Source organism: Eleutherodactylus coqui, chromosome 2, assembly GCF_035609145.1.
Source record: "Eleutherodactylus coqui strain aEleCoq1 chromosome 2, aEleCoq1.hap1, whole genome shotgun sequence".
In the NCBI taxonomy this organism is placed as follows: Eukaryota; Metazoa; Chordata; class Amphibia; order Anura; family Eleutherodactylidae; genus Eleutherodactylus; species Eleutherodactylus coqui.
Genome location: NC_089838.1, coordinates 36,461,701 through 36,488,939, shown reverse-complemented (window position 1 = coordinate 36,488,939; position 27,239 = coordinate 36,461,701). Strand labels below are relative to the sequence as shown.

At 45.7% G+C, this 27,239-nt stretch overlaps 1 protein-coding gene across 2 annotated transcripts in view; it reads left to right on the top strand.

The window, feature by feature from the left end:
- The first annotated feature begins 2,363 nt into the window (after positions 1-2,363).
- The window catches only part of LOC136610503 (leukotriene C4 synthase-like), a 76,777-nt gene continuing 51,901 nt past the window's right edge, over positions 2,364-27,239 (top strand). The window contains exons 1-2 of one of the 2 annotated variants that reach the window (XM_066589733.1): positions 2,364-2,634; positions 22,487-22,588. The gene's annotated coding sequence lies outside the window, so the exon portion shown is untranslated. The remainder of the gene's footprint in view (positions 2,635-22,486; positions 22,589-27,239) is intronic. The other variant, XM_066589732.1, reaches the window with a different exon arrangement.

The following is a 27,239-nucleotide window of genomic DNA, read 5'->3' as shown; positions in this document are numbered from 1 at the left end:
ATCGCCCACACCAGTGTAAAGGAGCCCTGAGGAAAAGAATGTCCAGGACCTGCGGTCGCCATAGCAATGCGGAGCTCATGGACCGGAGCCAGCTCATGTGATCTTGCTAATTGGAAGTCCTGGACATACAGGCTATTCCCGTGGCCTACTCTGCTGAATGCGGGTTATGGTACCCAAGAAACAGATGCCCTATCCGGAGACCTAAATTGGGAAGAATTGGGATTGCTGTTTGTTATTGCCTTTGCCAATTGGTGGTTACTGAGGAACTCACAGTGTGGCCTATGCCTCTAACCTGGTGACTACTGCATAACCCCAGGCCTCTTACCAAATGTAAGTGCTCAAAATCGAGCTTGTGGTTGTGGCTGGTTGACCAAGGGCTGTTTGTGACAAACATATTTGCAATGCTAAACAAGCCTGTGACTGTCCTCCTTGAACGAGGATTGCTATTATTTATCATTTAATAAAAGTGTTACTTCGAGCAAGATGGTGATGCCTCCTTATGATTGAAGAAAACCGTTGTTATGTCCAATCAGGATGCGCTGGATCCGAACACCTGAAAGGCTCACAGACAGTGAACAAACAGACTGCAAGTGCACATAAAACAGTGGTAAACCATAAACAAAGTAGACACCAGGGAAACACTGTCCCTGTAAATCCTTTACGGAGTTAAAGGGGTTGTCTCGCGGCAGCAAGTGGGGTTATACACTTCTGTATGGCCATATTAATGCACTTTGTAATATACATCGTGCATTAAATATGAGCCATACAGAAGTTATTCACTTACCTGCTCCGTTGCTGGCGTCCCCGTCTCCATGGATCCGTCTAATTCTGATGTCTTCTTGCTTTTTTAGACGCGCTTGCGCTGTGCGGTCTTCTCCCCTTCTGCTCTGTCCGGCACGAGCGGCGTTCTGGCTCTGCCCCTTCTACGCGTCATCGTGTAGCTCCGCCCCATCACGTGTGCCGATTCCAGCCAATCAGGAGGCTGGAATCGGCAATGGACCGCACAGAGCCCACGGTGCACCATGGGAAAGGACCCGCGGTGCATCGTGGGTGAAGATCCCGGCAGCCATCTTGGTGAAGGAAGAAGGAAGAAGAAAGACGTCGCAGAGCGGGGATTCGGGTAAGTAATGTTTTTTTTTTTTTTTTTAACACATCCCTTGGGGTTGTCCTGCGCCAAACGGGGGGCCTATGGGAAAAAAAAAAACGTTTCGGCGCGAGACAACCCCTTTAAGGGACCTGCCTATACACAGATAACCCGTCCTAACAAGGGCGAACCTGACCACGTACCTAGGCCACTAGCAGACCCTACGTGGTAGAGTTGAAAACCACAGAGGACAAGATATCAATAATAGTTACTGCAGTACTTGGCTTAGTGAAGAATCAGGAAAACAGGAGATCCAGCACCAACTCTAACTTCCACCACAGTCATATGGAGACTGAATTAAATAGCAATGAGCTAAGAACAATGCTAGGTTAAATAGTCCTGCCAAATTACCCACAGGTGAAACCAAGCAAGTCTAACCTAAAACCAGTCCCACCAGATCAGAAGATAAAGAGAACCAAATACAAGACCTGAACCAGACTACTAGAAAGGAACAGATCCCGGAACCGCCGCTACAGTTGTCTAATTTCCTGCAACCAGGCATATTATCAAGGGAGTGCCCAGGTTAGTGACCCACAGTACCAGTGATTTTTTTATAGTGCCACCTCCCCTACTGCTGAGTCCTCCTGTTCCAGCGACATGACCCTATCGTGCCTTATATGATACAAGTGATGATAGGAAAAACAGAAAAAAATCCTGTACTTAATAAGAAACGTATTTAGAGAGTTCAACCGTAGTTATATATTTAACTGTACATTTATTATTTTTATTTTCTCTGTAACATATTAAATATATAATTTTATATACTATAACTACGGTTGAATTCTCTCTACTTTTCTTGTTGAGCGCAGGATTTTTTCTATTTATCCTCTAATCTTGTATTGACCAAAAACTCTCCTATAATCCTGGAAATCTAGGAGAGTCTACCTAGGATGTCAATTACAGGCCTCTCATCTTTTTAAGTGGAAGAACTTGTACAATTAGTATCTGACTAAATACTTTTTTCCCCCACTGTATGTGCCCCATCCATTAAAAGGTATCATATCTACAAGATAACTTGGTTTCTCTCACTGAGAACAATCACACTTCTGAGCTATGGAGCACGTGATCCCCAGCTTGATGTTGGATGGTTAAAGTTTTCATCTTCCGTGCCTGTGCAGCAGTGGTGCAGGAAATATTCTTTTATCTTCTTTTCTTTTAAAAGTCTGCTGCATGTTTGCAGGCGCATCCTGTGAACACAGCAACGCCTGGCTTCACATTACATTATCAGTCTTTCTTTCCCTGGTGATTAGCCCCCTCCTCTGAAATTCTTTTTTCCCATCTTGTAATTCAATCCACAGACAAGTGGTGGCCCACTCCGTGTGCTGGACTAAGGAGAAGGGTTGGATGGCTGTCAGTTTCGGATTATTTTGTTGCAGAATAAATGCATTTGGAAGTGTGTTCCTCCTCTGTATGATTTTTACTCGTCTCCTGAAGTAATCTCCAACAGATGTGCACCCTGCCCGCAGCCTGACGCTGCAAGGAGAGGCTTGGTAAGCAGGCATTTTACTCTTCTAAATGATTGCTTTAAGAGGAATTTGCATAGAATTGATAGTCATATAGAATTGCACATGGTACTATAAAGATAAACGTGAGCCATCGCACACTTTGCGTTCATTTATTGTTTGTTGCTCAGCTTCAGCATGCATAAAAATCATCGCTGGTTCACTCACTTCTCGTTAAGTCTAAACACTCCCCGCTCAGTGTTTGGGCTTATTCACATGAGCGTATATCGTGAAAACGCCGGTCGATATACGCTACCATTTGATGCACGGGATCTGTGTATATGCTGTCGGGTGCGGGGAGACAGCTTAACTCCCTAAGCTGTCGCCCCCTTGTCTCCCCCTCACCGGCTCTCCACAAGGGGAGGTGGCAGGACGGGACTGGAGCTAGTGTGCTGCGCTCCCGCCCCCTCTCAGCGGCAAGGGGTGGAGAAAAGAAGAGAAGGGGGAGGGAGTTTAGCAGTCACGCTGCTAAACTCCCTCCTACCTCACTTCTCCAGCCGCTGTCATTGGTCCCAATAGGAGTCTATGGCAGCGACCGAAGTCCGGACAGGAAGATAGTTCCAGGACTATCTTTCCTGCCCGGCATAAAAAGCGCCGGGCAGGAAAGATTGGGTGATCAAAAGCATACAATTTTGATGTGTATTTTGTATTTTTTCTGACAGCGTTCATTATGTGGGATAAATAACGTGTTATCTTGATAGATCAGACTTTTATCGATGCAGCGATACCAAATATGTTTTTTACTTATAGATATGGGAAAGAGTTTTAATACCTTTTTAGTTTTTTTTAAATGATTAATAAAACAGTTTTTTCTCATTTGTATACTTTTTAAATCCCCAGAGGGGAATTGAACTTGCGCTCGTTTGATCGCTTTTACAGTATAGTAGAGAATTACATTATATCGTGATCTGACAGGCAGTCTATCAAGCTATACCACGGGTGTGGCTTCAGAGGCAATCTGCAATAGCATCCCTAGGAGCCTTCAGAAGGCCACTGGCTGCCATGGCAATCGAAAGGCACCCCGCAATCTCATCACAGCGGGGCTGTTTGGGACCCACAAACTTTGATCTGGGCATTTAAATGTCGCTGTCAGAATTGACAGCTGCATTTAAAGGATTCACAGCCATTATCAGAGTGGGTGCTCATCGCGGCTGTGCTCATCCCGAAATGTATGGAGCGGGATCGATGCCCAATCCCGACACCATACAGAACCCGAATCTTCATCATGTAGCTATACGTCATGGGGTGTTAGGGGTTAATGGTTAACTGAAAAATCTGTTTTCTGAAGCCATTAAAGGGTTTCAGCAACTCAGGAACGTAATTAATTGCGTCTGCATATGGTTTAATGACCTGAATCAACAGCACAATAGAAATGAGGGAAAGACTGAAAAAATGAGTGACAAAAAGAGAGAGAGAGAATGTGGAAGAAAATGAGCAAGAATTAGGGTACTTTCAGATGAGCGGAATCTTTCTGCAAGACGCACTGAAAACCACTGAAAATCCCCCCCCCCAAATCTACATGTAGACATGCGGGTATTGAAGTGGAATTATGTAGCTGCTGATTAACGGTGTATTTCAGTGCATCTTGCAGAAATATTGCACTCGTCTAAAAGCAGCACCAGAGATGTAAAAACAGATGTACTGAAAAAGCAAGAATCCGTGATTAGAAAACATTATAGAAACTTCTTGAACATTTATAAAACAATCAGCCGTTGCTTCTCTACGGGACCTTTCACATAAGTGGAGTTCTTCTGCAATATGTACCTAAGGGTGCAGTTTAATCTGCCACTGCGGATTTCTGTTCCATAATCCGCATACATCGGGGCAGGATTCTCTGCATCTTTAGGTGCATATTGTGAAAATATTCTGCACATGTCAAAGGTCACTTATAAATGTGTGTAGGTACAGGGGATGGACAAAAGTGTGGAAACGCGGTATGAAATGCATGGGATTTTAACAATTAGCACTGAGCTGTCCTTTTGATGGCTCCTTGGCTGAGAGCTATCCCACCAAATTTGTGTTTACTTCACCTCTTGCCCTGCTCTGGGTGATTTTGGGAGCCAGCTCGTAACAGAAGCCGATTGGCTCAAACCCCTGACCAATGAAACCTTGTTGCTCGTGCAGATTTTTGCATCTGCCTGGCAGCATCTGTGTCATATTAGCTCAATTTATGTTACATGGGATTACAATAAGACATGTAGAGAACGATATCAAGGCATGCATTTCATATGGTGTTTCCGTATTTTTGTCCAGCCCCTGTATATCATGACTTTATGTGATACATAAAGCAGTTGTCACAAATACTTTAGATTGGTAGTGTTGTGTTTGTCAAAATGTGGATGAATGAGGGAGTTAATGAGACAATTATTCAAATGTATAAATATATGTATTTTTTACTGAAATTGTATTAGAATCCTCTCTGCAAAAACCCCAACACTGTAAGAATTCTGTAAAATATAACATTTATTAAAAAGATTTTAAAAAACCCTGAGCGGATACAAAATACTTTATTAGAACCCAATGTATCTATCCAAAGATAGCGTATGACGTGGGTTAGGATGGGTATCTAGTGCCTCAACCAAGATGTATACCAAGCTGAAACTTTGCAGAACTTCATACAGGTGGTATTTGAACATTCTGTAAACATTTCAGCAAAATTGAAGGTGGTCAAGCAGGGACCCTCTCCCAAATTAGGCAAGTTGACATGGAATGAAACCACTGCAATTTATTAATTTAGGGTTCATTTATGTATGGTACATTAGCCAGAACCTTCTGTTACTATACCCTAAGACAGCCTCCTCCTTGATACCCATCTGTGATCAATTACAGTAAAACCTCTACTAACGTTGGTAATTCGTCCGAAAGCAATCGGAATTACCTGCTACTCGAGGTTATTATTTCCATAGGAATATGTAAATCCAATTAGTTCATTCTACACATTCCAAAAAACACACTAAACCACATTTAATGGAAAATCAATATGGTCTTTTATACCACAAACAATGACAATAATAAATGAATATAAAAGACTACTGTAAAGAATAAATGAACATTTAACATGCTATTGAACATGTTACTGTGTGTTATCTGTGCTGTTACATAGGACTGCAGGTCACATCTACTACATCATCTGTCCTCAGCGTTATCACTGTGTTCTCTGTGCTGTTACATTGGAGTGCAATTTTACAGTACTGCACTGCACTAGTGTATTACGATGATGGAGAAGAGTTGGTTGTATTAGTAGCAGGAGAAGGAAGAGACGCCAAGCAGGAGATCAAGTGGGTTCAGCAGCAAAGTCACGTGGGCCGGCACACGCCAGTGTTATTAGAGGCAACCAATGTTACTAGAGATAAAACTTTGGCTAAAAAACGGCCTTACTTGATATCGGCCTTAGTAGATGTCAATGCTAGTAGAGGTTTTACTGTACTTGCATGAGAAAAGCAGTCATTGTTTCCCTTTGGAAGGATACATTGGGTTATACTTTAGTATTTTGTATTAACTCAGTTTTTTTTAAATATTACTAAGGCTGCCTGTCCAGGGGCGGGTTTTCATTGCGTTCCCCGCGGCTGCGGGAAACGCAGTGAAAGCTCTCCATAGCGTTGCTATGGAAAGCGCTTCCCCCCTGTCCACGAGCAGAGAATCATTACGATTCTCCACTCACGGCGTGCTGTGATTTGCCATGATTCTCTGTAGTCAGCCTATCTGTCAGATAGGCTGACCGGCGGAAATCCATCTGACAGCTCCTGCTCCCGGGCGGCGGCTCCCATGGCGGAGATCCGCCGCAGGATACCGCAACGCCCGTGAACAGGCAGCCTAACAAAGGTTATGTTTAAGAGAATTCTTATAAATATGTGGAGGGCTATTTCATTCATTGTTATACTGGAAAAGTCCAGCATCCATTAAAGCATATTTATTGCATTATTTGATGATGAGAGATAACAGGACGTCCACTTCTAGGGAGTGAAACAACATTCCTCGGGGTTTGCCGTTTGAAAATAATTAGTCTAATTTTGGATTGATGTGCAGCCAGGTCTTCAGCAATGCCTTTGTAGTGCTTTTCAGTTTCATGTGTCTCTATAATATAATATGTCTTCTGAAACTTGTTTGCATCGGGGCACGGTTCACATTGACCAGTCTTTCTTGAAAAGAACAGATTTGTCGGTAACCAGGCTTCGCCTGCCCTTATTTAATGGGCAAAATGCCTGTGAAACCCACACTTCTATTCTCATCTCCATAATTGAAATATGGTTTGCCAATTAGCGCTAGGAGAAGTCAATTATACAGAGGTTCACTTACTTTTCCTCCCTTCAGTGTGGATATTTACCCATTGTGCTCAATAAAAGACAAGAATGATACAACTGTTTGTGCGTTATTAGTCTAGTTAGATTGTTTTTGCCCATAATTGTGACTTTGATAACAATCAGACTACATTTTATTAGTAATCAATGTAGAAAAGTGGGCCCACACCCACGGCCGGATCGGATTCCGCCTGCAAAATCTTGCAGCGGAATCAGACCCCGCGCCCCATAGAGACCCATACTCATTTCTCTGCATCCGCTGTGAGCGTCAAGGCAGTGCAAGGCATGACGCGCGGGCGCTGGGTTGTGACGTGGCTTCTCGCAGTACTTCTGTAGTGCACATTGAGCAGAATATCGCGGGACAAACAGCTTCCATTAACTGCAATGGAAGCTGTCCGTGCGATTTTTCTGCACAGAATAGAACATGCTGCGATTCTTCCCCGCGAGTGGAAAATCGCAGTTGATTTCCGCTCGTGTGCGGGGGAGAATCTTCTAACCGTCTATGGACGGTCATTGCTGCAGGATTCGCGGCGGGTGTCTGGCGGTGAATTCCGCAGTGATAATCTGTCCATGGGCATTAAGCCTTAAAAGGTTTACTTACTTTTTCCTGCATATGTATATGAGGAGATAGCACTGGTGCAATATTCTAATGAGCACCCACTTATACACCTACCATTCAAGAGGTGGTGGCCGTATTGTATTGCTCTTGCACACATATAAGGCTGATCTTCTAGTCACACCCATACTACTATATCAAGCTGGCTCTCCACACCTTCTAGGTGCAACACACAGCATACTGATACTCCAGCATCAGCTATCACAGCAGCTGCAGGTCACAACCTGAAAAAAAACCCAGGAAGGGTCGATCATATCAGACAAATCTGATCAGCTTCTACGATGAAGTAAGCTCTAGGCTGGACCTGGGAGAGTCTATTGATCTCGTATATCTGGACTTCTCTAAAGCATTTGACACCGTGCCTCATAATAGGCTAATATACAAAATGAGACAGCTCAGATTGGGTGAAAACGTGTGTAATTGGGTAAATTGGCTCAATGATATAATGCAGAGGGTGGTGATAAATGGTTCGTACTAGAGATGAGCGAGTATACTCGCTAAGGGTAATTGTTCGAGCGAGCATTGCCCTTAGTGAGTACCTGCCCGCTCGAGACAAAAGGTTCGGGTGCCGGCGCGGGGGAGCGGTGAGTAGCGGCAATCAGCAGGGGGGAGCGGGGGGGATAGAGGGAGAGAGAGATCTCCCCTCCGTTTCTCCCCGCTCTCCCCCGCAGCTCCCTGCCCGCCGCCGGCACCCGAACCTTTTGTCTCGAGTGGGCAGGTACTCGCTAAGGGCGATGCTCGCTCGAGCAATTGCCCTTAGCGAGTATGCTCGCTCATCACTAGTTCGTACTCTGATTGGGCTACAGTCGCTAGCGGGGTGCCACAGGGTTCAGTATTAGGCCCCATTCTGCTCAATATATTTATCAACGACCTGATAGAGGGACTGCACAGTAAAATATCAATATTTGCAGATGACACAAAATTATACAATATAATCAATGCAACGGAGGACAATGTGCGGCTACAAACGGACCTAGATAAGCTGGGGGCTTGGGCAGAAAAAAGGCAAATGAAGTTCAATGTTGAAAAATGTAAGGTTATGCACATGGGCAACAAAAACAGATGTCACCAATATACACTAAATGGAGTACTGCTAGGGAAAAGGGATACCTGGGGGTACTGGTGGACTGTAGACTAAACTGGAGTAACCAATGCCAGTCAGCTGCTGCGAAGGCTTATAAAGTCTTGGGGTGCATTAAAGAGGTATAGGGGCGAAGGACGAGAACATTATCCTTCCATTATATAAGGCACTTGTCAGGCCCCACATGGAATACTGCGTGCAGTTCTGGTCACCGCTGCTCAGGAAAGATGTTACAGTACTGGAGGGGGTTCAAAGAAGGGCAACTAAACTAATACAGGATAGTATTAGTTTAAATAGAGGATAAATAGGCTGGACTAGATGGACATTGTCTTCATTCAGCCTTACTTTTAACGAATAAATGTAAGTGATATTACGTATCAATGCAAAATAAAATGATGTTGGTCAATCTAGTTTGCAGCGACACAGATTACACCACCTCTTTTATAGTCGTGTTCACCATGTAACGGGCTGCACTGGCAAACCATGAAACAAGCAGAAAGATTCAGACTGATTCACATTCCGCTAGGATTCCTGCCTTTGTTAATGTGAGATGAGGCAGAAATCCTATTACAGTAGGTCCTGATTTATATATGTGATCTATTATTGCATTGCATTCCTAAAATTTGCTTTACTATGAAACCATTGTGTTCCTTGGACAATTCCATTTTGCTGAAAAGCTCCCTGAAGAATACGCTGATCACGGAGTATCCTCCTTCTGGGAATCCCAGCAATTTTCTGTAATCTCTGGAGGAACCAGCAGCAAGTGTTTATTTCCTCAGCATTGCTACCACAGCAAAAAAGATGAATCAATGAAGTGCCTATATCATCTGTGGACATGCCGGGTTCCCTAGAATGAGTGATGCTTTTTCTAGTTGCGCTCTACTCTGGCTAATAAATGGAGGTCATCACAGGGGATCCTACTTTAATTATCCATAATTTCCTCATAGGGCATTTGAAAAAGTGTTTTCTAAACCAGACAATCCCTTTAATGAATGTTAAAAGGCTAATTTAACTGTCACTTCTGTCGAAGCTCTAAACAGGGGGTGGACCTTGAGGCAGAGTTGACATGGCCCTACTTACACATACTGCCGTGGCTGTCTCCTAAGTACAGACCCTCCTCTGTTCCACACACCGTTCTTTTCACTGTTTGCTTGAGAATTTGGGATGGGCTTAGGGCCAGAGGCGACCTCCCAACCCACACACGGGCTTTAGCTCCCTTTTTCCTAACCCAGCGTTCCCATCTGCAATGTACAAGTGTACATTTCTTTGTTGGCAAAATACTGAAGACATCCGGCTGTGCAACATCATACCTGATAATATTTTGCCTTCATTTCTATCCCTCCAGGCATCTCATCCCAATATCAAACTCTCCTGGATGGAGCATTTACAATTATCCTCTTTCCTAAAAACCTTTCCTATTCTCCACCAATGAAACTCTTTACCAACTCCAATTGAAGACCGATTTCTACAAAAGAACCCCCAAACCGGTGTCCTATCCAAGATGTACAACATTATATTATCGTAGGTCACCCAGGGATACCCGCAGTTTGCTAGTTTGTGCGAGAGTGAGTTGTCTGCATCGATATCGAACTCTGATTGGGATAGGGCATTTAAATTTTCACACAAGTTGCCGTTGGCATGCGCCGCACAGGAATAAAATTATAAATTGCTCACCAGGTGGTATAGATGTCCAGACCTCATTTACTCTATGTATCCGGCAATATTGGACTCCTGTTGGCGCTGTGGTTCAGCAAGAGGTACTTTGCTTCATGTGTGGTGGGACTGCCCGGAACTCCGTCCCTTTTGGGATGTGTTTTTTCTGATACATGAACAGGTAATACGCAACCCAGTTGTCACATCACCTAAATTGATGCTACTTTACTATTAGTCCAGGCTCATTTGCTTAGGCTAAGAAAGGCTTATTGCATCATTTTTTTTAACAGCAGTGCAAACTCTAATTTTTCGCCATTGGCACATGGAAGAATTGGTGGTAGGAGATGCCCTTGACTCCAGTGGAGATGTAGACGCATGTAGGGCCATGGATCTCCTTCCAGCATACGCCTGAGTTCATGGATCTATTGGGGTGATTGGATGAGGCCAACATTCCACCCCCCCATCCCATTCCCATATTCCATTCTTCGGTTTCTTCTCCCACCCTACTTATAGTTCAGTTTCTTCCAACCCCCTGCCTCCCTCTCTTCTTATCAGTTCTTTTTCTATTCCCTACTCTCTTTGTCTCCCTCTTATATCTCTATCCCTTGTTCTTTCTTTCTCTTTATTTGCTATACCTTTCCTTAAATGTTGGCTTAACAACTAGAGATGAGCGAACGTACTCGTCCGAGCTTGATGCTCGTTCGAGTATTAGCGTGTTCGAGATGCTCGTTATTCGAAACGAGCACCACGCGATGTTCGAGTTACTTTCACTTTCATCTCTGAGACGTTAGGGCGCTTTTCTGGCCAATAGAAAGACAGGGAAGGCATTACAACTTCCCCCTGCGACGTTCAAGCCCTACACCACCCCCCTGCAGTGAGTGGCTGGCGAGATCAGGTGTCACCCGAGTATATAAATCGGCCCCTCCCGCGGCTCGCCACAGATGCGTTCTGACAGAGATCAGGGAAAGTGCTGTCTTGCTGGAGTTGCTATAGGGAGAGTGTTAGGAGTATTTTAGGCTTCAAGAACCCCAACGGTCCTTCTTAGGGCCACATCTAACCGTGTGCAGTAGTGTGGAGGCTGCTTTTTGCAGTGTTGCACATTTTATATTTTTTTGTATATTGGCCGTGCAGAGCATTGCGTCCTGCAGTAATTATACATAGTCCAGGGCCAGTAGTGGTGGTGAGGCAGGGACAGAAGACATATTTAGTGAATATAGGCAGTGGGCCTTTCCAAAAACATTTGGGAAAAAAAATCTATTTGGGCTGCCTGTGACCGTCCTCAGTGTACTGCGTCTCTGCTGGGGGTAGTTGTCCTAATTCATACGCAGCCAGCTAGGTGTTACAGCAGGCTTGCGCAAAATTATTTCCTGGCTCTGCTGTGCGTTCCGTAAGCGAAGTCAGCCTCCAACCACAGGCCAATAAGCGGCACATTTAATTACAGCGTTCTGTTTCTGCACTACTGGTAATACACCATGCTGAGGGGTAGGGGTAGGCCTAGAGGACGTGGACGCTGAGGCCCAAGTCAGGGTGTGGGCACAGGCCGAGCTCCTGATCCAGGTGTATCGCAGCCAACTGCTGTGGGATTAGGAGAGAGGCACGCTTCTGGCGTCCCCACATTCATCTCACAATTAATGGGTCCACGCGGTAGACCTTTATTAGAAAATGAGCAGTGTGAGCAGGTCCTGTCGTGGATGGCACAAAGTGCATCCAGCAATCTATCGACCACCCAGAGTTCTGCGTCGTCCACTGCTGCAACTCTGAATCCTCTGGCTGCTGCTCCTCCTTCCTCCCAACCTCCTCCCTCCATTACAATGACACATTCTGAGGAGCAGGCAGACTCCCAGGAACTGTTCTCGGGCCCCTGCCCAGAATGGGCAGCAATGGTTCCGAATCCTCTCCCACTGGAGGAGTTAGTCGTGACCGATGCCCAACCTTTTGAAAGTTCCCGGGGTGCGGGGGATGAGGCTGGGGACTTCCGGCAACTGTCTCAAGAGCTTTCAGTGGGTGAGGAGGACGATGACGATGAGACACAGTTGTCTATCAGTGAGGTAGTAGTAAGGGCAGTAAATCCGAGGGAGGAGTGCACAGAGGATTCGGAGGAAGAGCAGCAGGACGATGAGGTGACTGACCCCACCTGGTTTGCTACGCCTACTGAGGACAGGTCTTCAGAGGGGGAGGCAAGGGCAGCAGCAGGGCAGGTTGGAAGAGGCAGTGCGGTGGCCAGGGGTAGAGGCAGGGCCAGACTGAATAATCCAACAACTGTTTCCCAAAGCGCCCCCTCGCGCCATGCCACCCTGCAGAGGCCGAGGTGCTCAAAGGTCTGGCAGTTTTTCACTGAGAGTGCAGACGACCGACGAACAGTGGTGTGCAACCTGTGTCGCGCCAAGATCAGCCGGGGAGCCACCACCACCAGCCTCACCACCACCAGCATGCGCAGACATATAATGGCCAAGCACCCCACAAGGTGGGACGAAGGCTGTTCACCGCCTCCGGTTTGCACCGCTGCCTCTCCCCCTGTGCCCCAACCTGCCACTGAGATCCAACCCCCCTCTCAGGACACAGGCACTACCGTCTCCTGGCCTGCACCCACACCCTCACCTCCGCTGTCCTCGGCCCCATCCACCAATGCCTGTCAGCGCACCGTCCAGCCGTCGCTAGCGCAAGTGTTGGAGCGCAAGGGCAAGTACGCCGCCACGCACCCGCACGCTCAAGCGTTAAACGTGCACATAGCCAAATTTATCAGCCTGGAGATGCTGCCGTATAGGGTTGTGGAAACGGAGGCTTTCAAAAGTATGATGGCGGCGGCGGCCCCGCGCTACTCAGTTCCCAGTCGCCACTACTTTTCCAGATGTGCCATCCCAGCCCTGCACGACCACGTCTCCCGCAACATTGTACGCGCCCTCACCAACGCGGTTACTGCCACGGTCCACTTAACTACGGACACGTGGACAAGCACAGGCGGGCAGGGCCACTACATCTCCCTGACGGCACATTGGGTGAATTTAGTGGAGGCTGGGACAGAGTCAGAGCCTGGGACCGCTCATGTCCTACCCACCCCCAGAATTGCGGGCCCCAGCTCGGTGGTGGTATCTGCGGAGGTGTATGCTTCCTCCACTAAACCACCCTCCTCCTCCTCCTCCTCCTCCTCTGTCTCGCAATCAAGATGTGTTAGCAGCAGCATGTCGCCAGCAGTCGGTGTCGCGCGGTGTGGCAGCACAGCGGTGGGCAAGCGTCAGCAGGCCGTGCTGAAACTACTCAGCTTAGGAGATAAGAGGCACACGGCCCACGAACTGCTGCAGGGTCTGACAGAGCAGACCGACCGCTGGCTTGCGCCGCTGAGCCTCCAACCGGGCATGGTCGTGTGTGACAACGGCCGTAACCTGGTGGCGGCTCTGCAGCTCGGCAGCCTCACGCACGTGCCATGCCTGGCCCACGTCTTTAATTTGGTGGTTCAGCGCTTTCTGAAAAGCTACCCACGCTTGTCAGACCTGCTCGGAAAGGTGCGCCGGCTCTGTGCACATTTTCGCAAGTCCCACACGGACGCTGCCACCCTGCGCACCCTGCAACATTGCTTTAATCTGCCAGTGCACCGACTGCTGTGCGACGTGCCCACACGGTGGAACTCTACGCTCCACATGTTGGCCAGGCTCTATGAGCAGCGTAGAGCTATAGTGGAATACCAACTCCAACATGGGCGGCGCAGTGGGAGTCAGCCTCCTCAATTCCTTTCAGAAGAGTGGGCCTGGTTGGCAGACATCTGCCATGTCCTTGGTAATTTTGAGGAGTCTACCCAGGTGGTGAGCGGCGATGCTACAATCATTAGCGTCACCATTCCTCTGCTATGCATCTTGAGAAATTCCCTGCAAACCATAAAGGCAGCTGCTTTGCGCTCGGAAACGGGGGTGGGGGAAGACAGTATGCCGCTGGATAGTCAGGGCACCCTCCTGTCTATTTCTCAGCGCGTTGAGGAGGAGGAGGAGGAGCATGAGGAGGATGAGGAGGAGGGAGAAGAGACAGCTTGGCCCAGTGCTGAGGGTACCCATGCTGCTTGCCTGTCATCCTTTCAGCGTGTATGGCCTGAGGAGGAGGAGGAGGATTCTGAAAGTGATCTTCCTAGTGAGGACAGGCATGTGTTGCGTACAGGTACTCTGGCACACATGGCGGACTTCATGTTAGGATGCCTTTCTCGTGACCCTCGCGTTACACGCATTCTGGCCACAACGGATTACTGGGTGTACACATTGCTCGACCCACGGTATAAGGAGAACTTTTCCACTCTGATACCCGAAGAGGAAAGGGGTTCGAGAGTGATGCTATACCACAGGACCCTGGCGGACAAGTTGATGGTAAAATTCCCATCCGACAGCGCTAGTGGCAGAAGGCGCAGTTCCGAGGGCCAGGTAGCAGGGGAGGCGCGGAGATCAGGCAGCATGTACAGCACAGGCAGGGGAACACTCTCTAAGGCCTTTGACAGCTTTCTGGCTCCCCAGCAAGACTGTGTCACCGCTCCCCAGTCAAGGCTAAGTCGGCGGGAGCACTGTAAAAGGATGGCGAGGGAGTACGTAGCCGATCGCACGACTGTCCTCCGTGACGCCTCTGCCCCCTACAACTACTGGGTGTCGAAGCTGGACACGTGGCCTGAACTCGCGCTGTATGCCCTGGGGGTGCTTGCTTGTCCTGCGGCTCGCGTCTTGTTAGAGAGGGTGTTTAGTGCGGCTGGGGGAATCATCACAGATAAGCGTACGCGCCTGTCCACCGACAGTGCCGACAGGCTTACACTCATCAAGATGAACAAAGCCTGGATTTCCCCAGACTTCTCTTCTCCACCAGCGGGCAGCAGCGATACTTAAGCAATAGGTAGGCTGCACCCGCGGATGGAAGCATCGTTCTCTATCACCATCAAAAACGGGAACATTTTTGCTTCATCAATCTGTGTATAATATTCCTCCTCCTCCTCCTGAAACCTCACATAATCACGCCGAACGGGCAATTTTTCTTAGGCCCACAAGGCTCAGTCATATAATTTTTGTAAACAATTTTTATACGTTTCAATGCTCCTTAAAGCGTTGAAACTTGCACCTGAACCAATTTTTATTTTAACTGGGCTGCCTCCAGGCCTAGTTACCAATTAACCTAGTTAACACATTAACTAAAGCGATTAATGGGTTTTACCTGCCCTCTTGGTTGGGCATGGGCAATTTTTCTGAGGTACATTAGTACTGTTGGTACACCAATTTTTTGGGGCCCTCGCCTACAGTGTAATCCAATTAATTTTTTGCCCACCTGCATTACAGCTGACGTTACATCAGCTGTGCTGGGCACTGCAATGGGATATATTTATGTACCGCCGGTGGGTTGCAGGGAGCCACCCATGCTGTCGGTCCACACGGAGTTGTAACTACATGTTTCCACTTCTAAAGAACCCCAGTCTGACTGGGGCATGCAGTGTGGGCTGAAGCCCACCTGCATTAAACATGACATTACCTCAGCTGTGATGGGCACTGCAATGGGATATATTTATGTGCCGCCGGTGGCTTCCTGGCACCCACCCATGCTGTCGGTCCACAGGGACTTCACAATAGGGAGTTGTACCTGCCTGTGTCTATGAATTAAAAAGCCCGGTCAGGTTGGGGCATGCAGTGTGGGCCGAAGCCCACCTGCATTTAATCTGACGTTAGCTCTGCTGTCCAGGGCACTGCAATGGGATACATTTATGTACAGCCGGTGGGTTCCAGGGAGCCACCCATGCTGTGGGTGCACACGGAATTCCCATTGCGGAGTTGTACCTGCCTGTGACTATTTATAAAAAAACGCGGTCTGACTGGGGCATGCAGACACCTTGACAGAATGAATAGTGTGTGGCACATAGGTTCCCCATTGCTATGCCCATGTGTGCAGCTCCTGATGGCGGTGGCACAGGATTATATTTCTCATTGCTTCTGTACAGCATTGTGGGCTATCGCCCCGCCCCTTTTAAAGAGGGTCGCTGGCTAGCCGTGCCAACCCTCTGCAGTGTGTGCCTGCGGTTCCTCCTCATGGCAGACGCACTTATAAATAGACATGAGGGTGGTGTGGCATGAGGCCAGCGTGTGGCATGAGGGCAGCTGAAGGCTGCGCAGGGACAATTTGGTGTGCGCTGTGGACACTGGGTCGTGCGGGGGGGGGGGGGGTTGGGCAGCATGTAACCTAGTAGAAGTGGCAGCGGAGTGTCATACAGGCAGTGATTGTGCTTTGTTGGAGGTAGTGTGGTGCTTAGCTAAGGTATGCATTGCTAATGAGGGCTTTTCAGAAGTAAAAATTGTTGGGAGGGGGCCCACTCTTGCCGATATTGTGGCTTAATAGTGGGACCTGGGAACTTGAGATGCAGCCCAACATGTAGCCCCTCGCCTGCCCTATCCGTTTCTGTGTCGTTCCCATCACTTTCTTGAATTGCCCCGATTTTCACAAATGAAAACCTTAGCGAGCATCGGCGATATACAAAAATGCTCGGGTCGCCCATTGACTTCAATGGGGTTCGTTACTCGAAACGAACCCTCGAGCATCGCGAAAAATTCGTCTCGAGTAGCGAGCACCCGAGCATTTTGGTGCTCGCTCATCTCTATTAACAACCATTTTAGTTAATATTAAGCAGTGTTCTGGTATTTGCAAGACATCCTCTGAAAAACCCTCGTAACACAGAGCCACTCTGAGCTAAAAAGTTAAGTAAACACTCCAGAAGGAATCTTAACTCCGATGTGGAATTTATATACAAGCTGAGGACCTCTGAGGACTGTATGGACTTTCACCCCAGGTCACAGTCCTATCCTTAGTATAAATAGTTGGTCCTTCGGCGACACTGCTACAGTTAATTGTAATTATTACTTTTGAATTCTCTATTTGTTATGTTACAACTTTAAAATTAATAAAAGGATTAAACATAAACCTTTGCAGCGACTGTTAGGGATTTGCATTCTAAGTAATTCCTTAAAGGGACATTGTTACTACTGAACAGCACTATAAAATAAATTATGGTGCTCTTCAGGTAGATGACAGGGAGCCGGGGGATGTCTTTTTTTTTTATACTCACGGGCTCCCACACTGTCGCCCAATGAGGTCTGCACGTGGTCTGAAAATCTGACTCTTTTTAGACCACTGTGCGCACACTGTCCTATAGAAGTCTACGGGAGAGTGCATGCAAAACGGTCTGAAAAGAGTTAGATTTTTTAGTATATCGGTATCCAGCTTTCCCATTAATGAGGAAACTTTTTTGCCCAAAGAGAGGTGTCTACATCCAGTGAGGTTTACGTGGACGCGCATAATTTGATCAAATTGTGAGCCAAGAACCTTCCTTTTTTGTGGTTATTATCAGGGCTGAATTTAGGTTAGATGGCACCATATCTGAATTTTTTTTTGTGTCCTTCCTCTCCATCATAGTAAGAAAACTAGGTAAAACATTGTTAAAATGTCACCTCATGAATAGGCCTATGAATAGTGGCCCACCCTTTGGGCATATTCACATGTAGTAGATTTACTCTGGATCTTCTGCCGTGGAAAAAATCCACAGCAAATCCACAACAAAATCTGCATTATTTTGTATGGACATTGACACATATATCAGTGGGAAACTGCAAGAATTTTCAACCACTTTAACCAAAGAGATGACATCTGCTGAAAATCTGCACCAAAATCAGTACCAAAGGGTGCAGAATTTTTTGGTGTAGATATGCTGCAGATTTTTCTGCTGTGGAAGTTCAACAACAAATTTGCCATATGTTGATGCACCCTGTTAAAATAACGTCTCCTTAGATATATGTTTTCTTTTAGATATATCATTTCTTGTATTCTGTAAATGTATGTCACGCTGATCAGCGCTGTATATTGCATTTTAAGACTACTTGTGCCGAACTGAAAGGCCTTGAGGAACTGAGGCTTATGGAATTCTCAAAAGTTATTATTGTGCACCCTCTTGGACGATTTGTTGGACTCTATTTTTAATTAATACACAAATTGGCAAAAATCCCAGCCATGGATAAGAATATACTGGGGGGAGGGCAACTAGAAAGATAGAAGGAAGATAGTGTAAACAGAGATCTGGGTCTAAGGAATGGAAATGGAGGTTGAATGGTGGAAGGGATTAGTACAGTTAGAACAGTTAATAGGGATACACCTAAAATAAAAAAATAACCCAAACTTTCTAAACTGTATGTTTGCTAATGCTAAAAGTCTGACCACAAAGGTTGACGAACTGGAATTATGTCTGAGGAAAACTATGATGTAGTGGGAATAACAGAAGAAATCTGTGACTGGTTGGTTAACTTACAGGGTTATAGTTTGCTTAGAAGGGATAAAAAAAGCTGAAAAGGGAAAGGGTTGGTCTTTGGGATATATGGGAGGGAGATAAACATGTGGAATTTCTATGGGTAGAGATACATGGAGGGAAAAACAGTAGAAAAATCCTCACAGGGGTTTTCTGTAGGCCATCAAATACAACAGAAAATCTAGTAAGACTAAGGGTGCCTGCACACGAACGGAATTTCTAGCGCGTTATTTTAGGCATATTGTCCGCCCCAGACCGCAGCCAATATACTCCTATGAGGATCCGCAGTTGTCCCCAGACGGACGGATGTGTATCGCGTTTTTTCACGCGCTTGAAAAAATCTGCGACCTGTTCTAATTTGGGTCGGATTCTGTGCGTGAAGCCTCCAATACAAGTGAATGGGTGCGTTTTTCACGCAGTACATCCGCAGTGCAGCTGCGGATGGAGTCACTGGTTGCTATGACTACAGGAAGTAGGCGTGGTAGGAGGCGTCCCAACACACAGCACAGAGCTTCACAGGCAAATTTCAGCAGCAGCACTGCCCTTCCAGTCACCTCATCCACCAGACAGCAGCCAGCAGCCACCAGCCTGCAGCCACAAGCCACCAGCCTGCCACAAGCCACCAGCCATCAGCCACCAGCCACCAGGCGTAACGAATAAAGATCGACATGGGCAAACTTGTCGCAATGATGCAGGACTTCCCTAGCATATGGGACAGTAACTCCCCAGAGTACTTAAACAAGAATCGAAAGGAACAATCCTGGCTTCAACTCTCCGCTCAGGTTTATGGGGATGCCTGGACGAACGCAATAGAAGCGGAAAAGAAGAACTTGCGTGAGTATTATTCGCTATTGCTTCAAATGTCCCTTTTTTTCCCGTTTTAACCCCTTAGTGGCCAAGCAGTTTTACTTTTGTTTTTATTGTGCTTTTTTCCATCCCCACTTTTAACCCCTTAGTGACGGAGCTTTTTTGCTTTTTTCCTTTTTTTTCCCCTACTCCCTAAAAAATCGTAGTTCCTTTATTTATCCATCGACGTCGCTGTATGAGGGCTTGTTTTTTAGCGGGACGAGTTGTATTTTGCAATGGCACTATTTATTGTACCATATAATTTACTGAAAAACCTTAAAAAAATTGTAATTGGAGAGAAAAAAAAAGACTTTCCACCATCTTTCGGTGCGTCCTGTTTCTGCAGCGCGCAAAGTGCAACAAAAACGACCTGATATTTTTATTCTATGGGTCAGTACAATTACTACGATACCAAACTTATATAGTATTTTTTTTTGCTGTAGTACTTGTATTTTTTTTTAAAGATATTTAATTTTTTAAAATTATTTTCTGTGTCCATTTTCTGCGTGCAATAACTTTTTTATTTCTTTGGCGACATAGTTGTGTGAGGGCTCATTTTGTGCGGTATGTCCTGACGTTTCTGTTGGTACCATTTTCGCATACAGTTGGCTTTTTGATCGCCTTTTATTACATTTTTTCTCGGAAATAGGGTGACCGAAAAAGTGCATTTCGGGCGTAGTTTCTTTATTTTTTTTGACCACATTCACCGTGCAGGGTAAATTATACATTACTTTGATAGATCAGACTTTTACGGATGCAGCGATACCAAAACGGTCACACTGCAGGACGGACGACTCTCCGCAACGCTGGCAGAAAAGAGCACATGACCGGCTCCATTGCCGGACTTGTGTTCTTTCCTCCAGCTCTGTGGAAAGACGTCCATCCTGCATTGCGGCCGTCTTGTGCAGGAAGACGGGTGCATCAGCCGCCAGGATGCGCCCAAGTTACTAAGCCCTCCCTGTTTGTTTTTTGCGGGAACAGTTGTATTTTCCACTGGTGCCACTGAAGCGGCATTTATTGGGTTAATAGCCTTGTTCAGCAGACACCCGCAATGTGTAGAGGGAGATAGGTAGTATTTCTTGCCAATGCAGGATGTAAGAACGCAAAATCTGTAGTAATGAATTCCTCTTGTGAATTTTTTTGCAGTGACTGAAATAAAGTCACGCTGGAGAAGCGCCTGAAAAAAGTTACATGGATCAACCATGCCCACAAAGACATCTGCTCACCGGGTGAAAGCATGTTCCAGAATAATTTAACGGTGCTCGCACAAGCAAGAGGGACAAAACGGAGTCTGGGTGTTGGTTTTTAAGCTGTTTTCCAAGGAATGGGCAGTTCTCTAGGGGTTGGGTTTACAATAAGGGGCGTCTGCTGGTTTTTCTGCGCGTTTTTTTCCGCAACACATCCGCGTATATCCGCGCGTGATTTTTCACGCATCCACACCTATCCGCAAGCACATTTAGGTACCATATGCGCGTGAAAATCCACTAGCGGAATGCGGAACGCTCGTGTGCAGGCGGCCTAACAGGTGGAGTGGCAAATCACAATAATGTAATTATTATGGGGACTTTAACTATCTGAATATAAACTCGGAAGCTGAAACCTGCAGATCTTATAAAGGTTACAAGTTTCTGTCAAGTATAATTACATAATTACTTTACTCAACTTGTGCAGGACCCAACTAGAGGGACAGACATTTTGGACTTAACATTAACCAGTAGATCTGACAGAATAATGGATGTGCCCTTAACCTTATTGACTAGGACAATGTCCTCAGAAATAAAGAATACAGACAGTAAATGGGACATTTTTAAAAGCATCTTAAATACTTAATGTGAGCAGTTTATACCTCACAGAAATAAAATGGCTAGAAATAAGAGAAAACCAATGTGGCTTAATTAAGATTTAAGGTAAAGGTAAGGTCCTCTGGTGCAAGCACCGAGTCATGACTGACTCCTCAGGTGATGTCATATTGTGACATTTTTTGGCAGACTGTTTTTGTGGGGTGGGTTGCCATTGTAAAATGAGGGTACTGATTTTACCTTGAGCTGGCTACCTTAACCAAGTGGGGATGGAACCTGCAGCCTTGCGTTGTGAGTGAGAGCTTAGGACTGCATTTCTGCTGCCCTAACACTCCGTGCCACATGGGGCTCCCAAAGATTTAAAGTGGCCAATAAAGCAATAAACAACAAAAATAAAGCGTTTAAAATACTAAAACAAGAAGGCAGTGAAAAAGAACTAAAATCCCTTTAAAAGGTAATAAGAGAAAAATAGTAAAAGAGTGATGAGGAGAAAGCAAATCTGTTAAATCCTTTTTTCGCAAGTGTATTCACTCAGGAAATGAAATGTCAGATGAAATGCGGAGCGATTGTCACGTCATTGCCAGCACACCTTTACTACTATGGGTTCTATCCTGACTAGCTAGGGTTAATATCTTCTTTCCTGGCTAGTTAAGGTTAATTAGTCCTGGAGCTATTAGCAGAGGTAGTGGCTGGTGATTGACAGCTCTGTCAGCCAATCCATTTCTTCACACTCCCTATATAACCTAGTTCAGCCTGGCTGGGAGTTGCTGCTTATTTTTAGTGTTTCTGATTAAGTCAGCTTGCTCAGTTCTCCTGTTTGGCTCCTGTGTATCTGTTTGACTTGTATTCTGTGTCCTTGTCTTTTATTTACTGTCAGTTATTGTTGTCCCTGGTTATCTGTACTCTGGTTCCCCTCGGACTTTGGACCTGTTTTCATGGAAGTAATGGGGTTGCCCCTTTTGGGACGGGTGCTCTGCTGTGAGGTGGGTTCTGCCTTAGGAGTTCAGTGTGCCCAATTCTGATTGTTTCCTCTCATTTCTTTCTGCTCCTACATTTAGCTACCTGTACAGCAAGCTAATACGCCCAACCTAACTGCTCCAGTGCCAAATCTCTAAATGAGTTTGACAGCAGTCCAGGATGAACGCAACAGTGATAAAGCAAACTCTCTATTAAATGTCACCAGTCTAACTCAGGAAGAAGCGCAGAGCCTCTTTAAAAAGATTAAAATGACCGACTGTTTCTTATATTTAGGAACCTTTTAGTAACTGGGTCTGTTCCACTGGATTTGCGCATAGCAAATGTGGTGCCGATATTCAAAAAGGGACAAAAAGCAAGACTGAAAACTACAGGCCGGTATGTCTAACCTTTATTGTGGGTTTGAGGGGTTTCTAAAAGATGTTATCATGGTGTACCTCAATGTAAATAGCTATATAAATCCATATCCGTATGAGTTTGAGGAATTTTCCCTGTCAAACCAATCTGATTAGCTTCTGCGAGGTACGTTCTAGACTGGATCTTGTGTACCTAGACTTTTCCAAAGCATTTGATACTGTGCTGCATAAAAGGTTGGTATATAAAATGAGAATGCTTGGTCTGGGTGAAAATGTAAGTAATTGGCTTAATAATAGAAAGCAGAGAGTGGTTATTAATGGTACATACTCTGATTAGGTCATGGTTACTAGTGGGGTTCTCCAGTGGGCAATATTGGGACTTATTATTTTTAATATATTTATTAACAAAATTGTGGAGGGATTGCACAGTAAAATATCTATATTTACAGATGATGCAGGGCTGTCATGGCAGAATGCCTATCAAGCCATCCCTGTTGGGTGGCTTAATAGGCTGCCTGTCAGAATGCAGTATGATGTAATGCTATGGTATTACATCATACTGCATAAGCGATCTAAGCATCACTAGTTGTGGTCCCCCAGGAGGACTAAAAGAAACAGTGAAAATAAGAACAATAAAGTTTTATTAATTATTTAAAAAAAAAAGTAATAAAAGTAAAAAAAACTCTTTTGCCATATTTACAATAAAAAATCTAAATAATAAAACAAAAATACATATTTGGTATCTTGGCGTCCGTAAAAGTCCGATCTAGAAAAGTAATGAAGTATTTACCGCACACGCTGAACGTCGTCCGAAAAAAAAAACAAAAAACGCCAGTAATGTGCTTTTTTGGTCACCCTGTTTCCAAGAAAAAATCTAAAAGGGATCAAAAAGTCCTAAGTATTCAAAAATGGTACAAAACGATACAACAGGACGTACTGCACAAAATGAGCCCTCGCACAACTATATCGACAGAAAAATAAAAAGTTATCGTGCGCAGAAGATGGAGATAGAAAATAATTAAAAAAATATATATAAGTAGTACAGCAAAAAAAAAACTATACAATTTGGCATCGTAGTAATCGTACTGACCCATAGAATAAAGTTATCATGACGTTTTTGTTGCAGTTTGTGCGCCGTAGAACCAAGAGGCACTGAAAGATGGCGGAATGTCGTTTTTTTTTCCATTTCTTTTGACTTTTTAAAGTTTTTCAGTACATTATATGGTACATTAAATGGCACCATTGAAAAATACAACTTGTCCCGCAAAAAAACAAGCCTTCATACAGCGAGTTACAATTTTTTAGGGGGAAGGAAAAAAGCAAAACAGTGTGTTCACTAAGGGGTTAAACTGCATGTCGTGCAGCCAACAATGAGTCTTAGAATTATATTGTTTAATGTTGAATGAATTGCCAGTGACACATAAAATAAATATTGTAGGCCGCCTTCACATGGCCGGATTTACATTGCAGAATCTGGAGCAGGCGTCTGCCTCTGGATTCTGTAGCAAATACCTGCCATAGCATGCAATGTAAAAGCGGTTTCCATGTCCATGAGCGGAAATCAATTGCAATTTTCCACTTGCGGAGTGAAAATCGCAGGATGCTCTATTTTGAGCCGGATTCTGTACAGATGAAGTCAATGAAAGCCGTTTGATTTGCGGCCCTTCCACAATCTTCATTGCGGAAAGGCCATGGGATCCGTGTCACCACCTAGCGACGGCGCATCATTATCTGTACGGTGCATGTGCGCCGGCCGGCACATCCGCAGTACAGAGAACAAGAATCTGGACAGCAACGCAGGGGTCCCTGGCCAGGCACAGGGTCGGATTCGGCTGCAGGATCCCACCCAGCTGTGTGCATTCAGTCTTAGAGATATGGTCGCGGAATATTTTGGATGTGATTTTTCTTCCGCGCTGGTGTACATGTGTGCAGAGCGTATCATCAGCGCAGAAGGAAGCTCTCCCTCACTCCCCTCCAGCTGGCATTCTGGCTTTCTATCTATTTTCCTATCAATTTGTGAGCGTTTCCGCTGCCAATACGCAATGTAATTGTGTATGGGCTGCGGATCGCTCGTATCCATAGACATCTACTGAGGCCGTATGTGTTGAATCTGCACTAAAATAGACCATGTCGCGATTTTTCTTCTGTTCGTGGAATACAGAATTGGTACTCGCAAGTGTGAAGCAAAATTGGAAAATACATGCCTTTCAATGCCCGCATTTATTGCAGATCTTTCACGCAGACGGCGACTGTGGATTCCGCAAATAAAATCTGTTTGTGTGAGATCGATCCCTATTGTTTTACAATGGATTTGGCTCTGTTTAACCCCTTAAGGATTTGGCGTTTTCTTCCATTTTTGTTTTTTCCTCCCCCTTTCAAAAAATCATAACTCTATTTATCCATCGACGTAGCTGTATGAGGGCTTGCTATATGCGTAAAAAATACAGAGGGGACAAGAACATGCTTTGTTTGCTCCTGCAGTATGAGCATTACATCATACTGGGATCTGACAGGCATTCTATCAAGCCACCCCACGGGCATGGCTTGATAGGCATTCTGCTATGATAGCCCTGTGGCTTTTCAGAAGGCCCACGGTTGCTATGACACCTGCATGGAAACTTCATCGAGGAGGGCTGTACGCGCCCCCAGAACAGCGGTCGGGGGATTTAAATGCCACTGCCAGAATTGATGGCGGCATTTAAAGGGTTAACAGCTCCGATGAGTCGCACGGCTTTTTGGAGCTGTTGTAGGCGGTTACCGGCAGCCCCGATGTATTACTTCATACATACCCCAAACTTGCAGGACTTAACTGTAACTCCTGAAGTGTAGAGATGAGCGAGTATACTCGCTAAAGGCAATTGCTCGAGCGAGCATTGCCTTTAGCGAGTATCTCCCCGCTCGAGACGGAAGGTTCGGGTGCCGGTGCGGGGGAGCGGTGAGTAGCGGCAGTCAGCAGGAGGGAGCGGGGGGGAAGAGAGGGAGAGAGAGATCTCCCCTCCGTTCCGCCCCGCTCTCCCCCACAGCTCCCTGCCCGCTGCCGGCACCCGAACCTTCCGTCTCGAGCGGGGAGATACTTGCTAAAGGCAATGCTCGCTCGAGCAATTGCCTTTAGCGAGTATACTCGCTCATCTCTACTGAAGTGTTAAAGGGTTAGGGCTCAGTCACACGGGTGTTTGTATGTGAATATCAGCGATCCGCGTGTAAAAACGTCTGCACCTGTCAAAAAAAGAACATACTGATGGCAATGGAGCTGGTCATGCGGATTTTCGTCCACACGCGGTGCGGGAGTTTTACCGCGTGGATCGCCGCCCATGTGACTGACCCCTTAATATCCATGATGGATATTTGCATTCTTTTAAGCAATAAATCGTTTTATCAATTATTTAATTCATTAGTGATAGAATGGTTAAGTTTTACACGAAGCAGCTCCAATACTAGAACACTTTTGATGACATGATGAAGCATCTAACCCCATTGTACTATTAGGTGTTTTTTGTTTTTTCTTTGTATTTAAACTTTCTTGTTTATGATCAAGGCCAGTGCTGAACTGCAAATCTAGATAAAAGATAGAGAATGCATGGAAAGAAAAGGAAAGTATTAACCCTAATTATTGAAATACAGTTCTAGCTGTGGTACCGCCACCACATCCCCAGACCAAATGAATAACCGGTAATACCGGGCAAGAACTGGATCTAAGGGATTGTCATTGTAGAGAGGTAGTGTCATTCCCACAAGCCATAAAAGTTATGAGAACAGTGGGAGACATCGCGTCCGAGGGAAATCGCGTGTTGGTGAACGCAACATTGCACCAACCCGTGTGAAGTTGGGCATACTGGCCCCAGCAAACTGAAGAATAAATCTGCCATAGAAGCTGTATAATTTGTGAGAGAGTAAGTAGCACACTGATCTTATTGGAAAAAATATCAAATCACAGGTATAGTTACTAAATCCCTCCAAAAACCACCCCAACGCTAGTGTAGCCAATTAACCGTGTACAGAGAGTTCATATATAACTGGGCTGCCAGGAAAAACACTCTAGTTGTCTCAAAAGATTTTTAGAGTCTTGAATGTAACCAGGAATATTGAGGACAAGAGGTTGTAAGAGCGTGGATGACCATGGCTCCATTCCATCTGACAGAACCTTAGGTTGGTTTAGCGATCCCACAGTGATGAGAAGAGAGTGACAAAGAACCCCTGCTCTTGGGATCGGTGGAGGTCTCAGTGAGACCCCCCACCAATCAAACTTTTATAACCCATAAAAGTAAGACCCCCTTTTGCCCTACTTAGACAAATGTATTGCCTGTAATATGGAGGAATGTCCCAACTTGACCGCGGGTCTACTGAGCAAAGACACTCAAGTGCCTGCTATAAAAGCTGAAGAGCTGCGTCACAGCTCTTGGTGATGCAGCACCAGACCAGGCACAGTAGCAGCCATGTGAGCAAGTAGCCTGGAGAATGACTCAACGGAATCGCTTGTTGAAATGGTGGAGGTCGCTGATGATCAGTTGCCAAAAACAGAAGATTGTCAAAAGGCTCTGACAACTAGGGGCTTAAGAACAGGAGCTAAGCAGAGGTGAGATGATCTGCAAAACACTGGGAGCCATAGCTGTCGCTTCAATGATAGTACCACCACGCCACATTCATAAGTGAGGCCGGCCTCGTTGAAAGCCACA